The following is a 6,156-nucleotide window of genomic DNA, read 5'->3' on the forward strand; positions in this document are numbered from 1 at the left end:
CATGGCAACAGTTGCCGCTGCGACAGTCCTCATCAAGGTGTCGCCGTTCGCTCCATAAACTCTGCAAATGACTCGTAAGCCCCGACCCCCGACCACTTGTGTGTGTCTCTGAGAAAGACTATTTGTACCTTCAATCCATCAGGATGGCCCGTGTGTTCGTAATTGATATTTTTATTTGATATTCAATGTAAGTCAAAATAATTCGATTCAATTTGATTAAAATCTAGTTTATTGTATTCATTTTAATTTGTAAATTAACAGAAAAACAAAAGAAAAAAAATTGTTTTTTTATCCAAAACATGAACCAAAAAATCTGGGTTTGTTTTTCTGACAGAAAATAAGTTTGATTATGTGCTCCATGACATAATGACGCCTGTTGTGAATTATTGTGTGCCAGTGGGTCAATGAGCATCGTCGTCATGGTCACATTTGATGCTTCTGGATGTTTCTTTTCAATAATGACGCTCACTTGATGCACACTGACTGACACTAGTCTTCATCATCGCACACAAAGCTCCTGCTTGGTTAAATCATGACGATGTGGGGGCGCACCTACGAGAGGGCGCGCCAAGGTGTCCTCCATTCGGGAACGGCCAACACCTTGGCACCAGGCTTAGCTAGCCATCGTCTTGGTTACTGGGCGCCCCTGGCAACCACATGTCTGTGCCGGTCGTCTTGCCAGTTAGGAGGTGGCTGGTGTGTGTGTGTGTGTGTGTGTGTGTGTGTGTGTGTGTGTGTGTGTGTGTGTGTGTGTGTGTGTGTGTGTGTGTGTAGTCAATTGTTGCTTGGCAGATTAGATTGATATAAATGGGCATATGTCAATCATACTCGGCAAAGGCAAAACCCTGAAAATGTTGCTCCAAACGTCTGCTTTTAAACAAAATGGGCGACACTTCCAAGCATGGGTCCTTGAGACGTTATCATGCGTGTTATGATATCCTCCCAATTTTGTGTTCATTAGCCGAAGCGGTGTTTGGAGCTGATATTTGTTTTTCAAACTTTTCAGGCAGCATGACTTCAGAAATTCGTGGCTGCTTCGAAACCAAAGCGGCTGACTTCCATTTACATTCTGGGCATGAGTGGTAGACTAGTAAAAAAAGACAAAAGAAATACGGCCATCGGTGCAGCATTTAAAAAAAAAAAAAAAAAGGGCTCCTATTCAGTCCTCCTCTTGCGGGGTGCGTTGGCACCTCTATTTGCCACAGACACGTAAGTGCCTGCCTTACATGTCAAGCACTCCGCTTCATAAGGATCACGATCCTGGCGAAAGCACGGGAATTTTTTTTATTCAACTCCTCCGTGAACATGCATTTTCGTTTCGGCATTGCTTATAAACACTCGCTGTAGACTGGCCAGCCCACCCAACTTCGTAGCAAAGTGACTAGATTTGAGGAGAAGGGCGTGACTTAAAAGTTAAAGTTAAAGTCCCAATGATCGTTACACACACATCTGGGTGTGGTGAAATTTGTCCTCTGCATTTAACCCATCCCCATGTGATTTTAATCCATCCCCTGGGGGAGAGGGGAGCATTGAGCAGCAGTGGTGCCGCGCTCGGGAATCATTTGGTGATCTAACCCCCCAATTCCAACCCTTAATGCTGAGTGCCAAGCAGGGAGGCAATGGGTCCCATTTTTATAGTCTTTGGTATGACCCGGCCGGGGTTTGAACCCACAACCTTCCAGTCTCAGGGCAGGCACTCTACCACTAGGCCACTGAGTTGGCTAATTATTACTTATTACTAATAATGACTTATTTGCGAACGATACAGAAAAACCTGGAATTGAGTGAAATGGAACGGAGTGGCAATTCTATTGACAATGTACCGTACATGTATTATGTTTGAGGCAGTCCAACAAAATCCCGGACGATTTTGAAATTCCCCCCCCGAAAAAAGTAGGACATGTCCGGGAAAAAGACGACGTCTGGTCACCCTAGCTAATGCTATGAAAACGAGTGCATGGACACACAATAATATGAAAGGGAAATACAGTTTATTATTTTTGTGTCATCTCAAGCTTGCCGCTTTACTGTGTCCGGTGTTTCCATAGATTGAAGGAACTGAACCATCAACACAATGAAGTCTTTCGATGAATCCTTCTCTATACTGACAAAAGATTTCTGAAACACTCGTCCTTGAACAAGCAGGACTTTGCCCACAGACGTGGGAACACAGCTTGAAAAATTAAATTTGACCAGGAAGTTCTTTGAGGTTCTGATGCTGGGGCAATGAGTTGCGCGGAGTGATGCATCCAACAACGGAACATTTTGATCTCTCCACTTCGGCATCCTTGAGTTGTTTGGACTACAAAAGTCTCACCGAGTAATAAAGATGGCGGATTTGTGAAACCGTTTGGGCCACACACATTACCTTGTTTGGTAGTCCTGCCCCAACGGATGTGATGTAATAGATAGAAATACGTAATAAAAAATGGAGAAAACTGAACGGAGTAAAAGAATATATCCCCCAAACAGATCATAAAAGTATCTCTGCAACACCTGGAGGGATTTTTACAATCTTGGAGACTCAGAGTACACAATAAAATGAATATGAAAGCAAAAAAAGTGTATTTTCCATGATACGACTTTTTCATGCAGTTATGTCCTCCTAATTTGATATCGTTCGGTGAAACCGGGGTCAGAGGCTAATTTTTTGAAAACGTCCCATGAAATTAGCCCGCAGCACCTGCCATGCGTTTGCTAATTCTGAAGTTATCAGGAAGCGGTGTGGCCACGAAGCTCTCGGGGCCTTCTACAGAAGTCCGACGTGGGCGATGAAAGGTTTTCCCTGGAAATGGCTGCCGCCCCCGCCGCCGTTGCCGCTTTGGGACGTCACGCTCAAATGTGGAAAAGTGGAGCTTTTGTGGGTGGGAATGTGGGGAAGACTCCGTGACTGCTTTGGAATGTGCTGAGCCAGCCGCTCCAGAAAAGCCGTTTTGGCCTTTTCCGCTTTATGCTCTCGGCAGCCACCTCGGCTTGGCTTCCCGTCGGGACGAGGCCGGGCAGGAACGCCGGCGCCGCCTTTTCGGCCTTTGAAGTGTAAATGGTGATGCGGCGGAAGCCTGGATGTAAGCCGCCGTTGTGATAATTGAGCCGTCTGCTGAGGCTGAGGTCGCGCTTGCTCAAAAAGGCCAAAAGGAGCCTTTCGAGCCCGCCGCACGCACGTTCACTCCTGGCTGTTGAACTTTTGCTTTTTTAAGAAAGAAAGCATTTGTAAAGCGTCATCAAGATGAAATCAACTTTGACAGCCCGTATTGATTTTTTTTTTAAACGCTTTATGTGTACGCCCCCGCGTCAGTCAGGCGCGGCATTTTCCTCACTGCAGAAAAATGAATTGAAAACAGCAAGAACAAATGTCATGAAATGAGGAATATGTTGACTTGTTTACTTCAAACAATTCTACATAGTGAGCTGTGTATGTATGTCAAGTGTATGTATTTTACCAACACCTTAATTTCTATAAAAAACAAGAGCAAATTTCTGTTCTCGATTTGACACAAAGAATAAACCACGACAGAGAAGGACCTGTGGTGCGATCTCTCGTCTTTGCACCCTGTAGCCTACTTGTCATGTATGCACAGACCAGATTGGGCCCTTTGTGTGTGTGTGTGTGTGTGTGTGTGTGTGTGTGTGTGTGTGTGTGTGTGTGTGAGAATGTGAGATCTTTGTGTGTGACTCAAATGTACGTGTGTGTGCGTGTGTGTGTGTGTGTGCGCGCGAAGGAGAAAGGCCGCCGCCTCGCTTATATGTCACCCAGCGCCGCAGGACCAATGACTCTTCTCCATGCCCCCACCGAGGGGGCGGGGCGAAAGGGCGGCAGGGGGTGAGGCAGGGTAATGGCGGAAAGGGGGGACAACTTTTCTCACCCCCTCCCTCTCTCCTTGAATCACACGTCCGCATGCTCGTTGGCCTTCTCCCTCTTTCTTGTCTGCCATTTTCCGGCCACCTGCAGCATCGCGTAAGATCTTGATCGTGTTTTCATGCAAAACATGCTTCATAGCTCACTTCCTGTTGTCTTTGCTGTTCCACTCCAGTGCTGTAGGTGGTAGTCATGAGCATCAAAGTCTCTTTCTGGTCCCCCATTGCAAGCAGAATTAACAGCCAATAACCGTCACAGAAATCTTGTTGTAGCAGACGTCTCCACCCAATGATGACCTCGAGGAGTGATCATCATTACTTCAAAACAATTCCACCAATGCCCTTCTGGCTGCTTTGTCAATCTCCTCCCTCCTTGATGGACTTTCTGGTGGGAGGTGTTAGCATGTAAAGTGAGGAGCGAGGACCATGCAAGTGGAAGAAAGAGATGAGCCCAGTAAAGTTCTGAGCTGGGTGGGGCACTGGTCTCAATGCAAATGCTCAGTGGCCTAGTGGTAAAGTGTCCGCCCTGAGACTGGAAGGTTGTGGGTTCAAACCCCGGCCGGGTCATACCAAAGACTATAAAAATGGGACCCATTGCCTCCCTGCTTGGCACTCAGCATTAAGGGTTGGAATTGGTGGGTTAGATCACCAAATGATTCACGAGCGCGGCACCGCTGCTGCTCACTGCTCCCCTCTCCCCCAGGGGATGGATCAAAATCACACGGCGATGGGTTAAATGCAGAGGACAAATTTCACCACACCCAGATGTGTGTGTGATGATCATTGGGACTTTAACTTTAACTTAAAATTAACCAGTGAGGCTGAGTGTTCCATTCAAAGTGAGTTCAATGGTGAAGTTGGTTGTCCCACAGCTGCATTTAACTTGACCACGCGCGATTGGCCAGCAGCGGTGATGGAAATGTCGATCGTCGCACACGGTTGGAATCAAAGTGATATCTCACATTGTGGAGGAGGTGGAGGACGAGCAGGAGGCGGTGGCCAGCGTCGTCTGGAGGTCAAGGTTGCCGTCGAGAGTCTTTGATGGCCATCAAGGGCGGCCCCCATCTTGCCCCACATGCACGCACACATCCATCCATCCATTCATGCATCCATCCATCCTCATCTTCTTCTTGTCCTTTTAGTGTAGTTGCTCAATGATCTTTCCCGGTCGTCTTTGCACGACCGCTGGAAGGACGCTTGTTTTCCTGCGGGGAATGTGCGGGGGGACGTTGAGAGATGAGTTATTGATTCGACAGCAGGACGACGACGTGGAATGGCATTCAAGACATTTCATTAGGCACACTTGCGCACAAAAAAACAACATGCCAGGACAAAAAACTGACATGAGCCGGGGAGACTGCATCCCTTATAATCTTAAATAAAAACTGTTTTCAGAATAATCCGTCTTGAAAATGTATGTTATGTATGGATATAGTTTCAAATTAAGGTTTTAATCTCCATCTAGGATTTCAAACTAGGGTTAGTCTTTCAAATTAAGCTTACTGCTTGAAACTGGAGTCAAAAACGAGGGTTAGTGTTTCAAATTAGGGTTAGCGCTTCAAACTGGTGTCAAAAACTAGGCATAGATAGATAGATAGATAGATAGATAGATAGATAGACAGATAGATAGATAGATAGATAGATAGATAGATAGATAGATAGATAGATAGATAGATAGATAGATAGATAGATAGATAGATAGATAGATAGATAGATAGATAGATAGATAGATAGATAGATAGATAGATAGATAGATAGATAGATAGATAGATAGATATACAATGATTAGTTCAACTAATTTAGTATTAAGTATTCCGAAGTATGTATATACTATTACTTGGCACATGTGTAATCCTTAGACACCAGAAAAAATATGTTGCTCAATAGGTCTGTTCAATAGGCAAGATGTTTTGAAAGTGAATTGTGTGTTTCTGAAGCATGCATGAAAAGTGTTATTCTGAAGCATGGAGAATGGAAAATGAAGAAATGAAGAAAAGAACTTTGGCATGGAACATGATGATCGTTGGACAAGAGAGTTCACCATGACCAAGGAGATGAAGAAATGAGACTTTCAACGAATTGCAAAAATTCAAGAGCTGCAAAAGATTGGACGACATGTAGCAGGCCATCTGTGTGTGTGTTGTTTTATGGGGCGCGGTTCTTACATGTCTTGGGGGAGAACGCCCGGCGCCGTACAGCATTTTTCCTGAACGCAGACTTAAGATAATCGGCTGAAATTGAACTAACCTGGTGTGAGTTTGACTTATCTGAATATTTTTGTCATTAGAAGAAAATGAACGC

The sequence above is a fragment of the Syngnathus acus genome, chromosome 8 (genome assembly GCF_901709675.1).
Source record: "Syngnathus acus chromosome 8, fSynAcu1.2, whole genome shotgun sequence".
In the NCBI taxonomy this organism is placed as follows: Eukaryota; Metazoa; Chordata; class Actinopteri; order Syngnathiformes; family Syngnathidae; genus Syngnathus; species Syngnathus acus.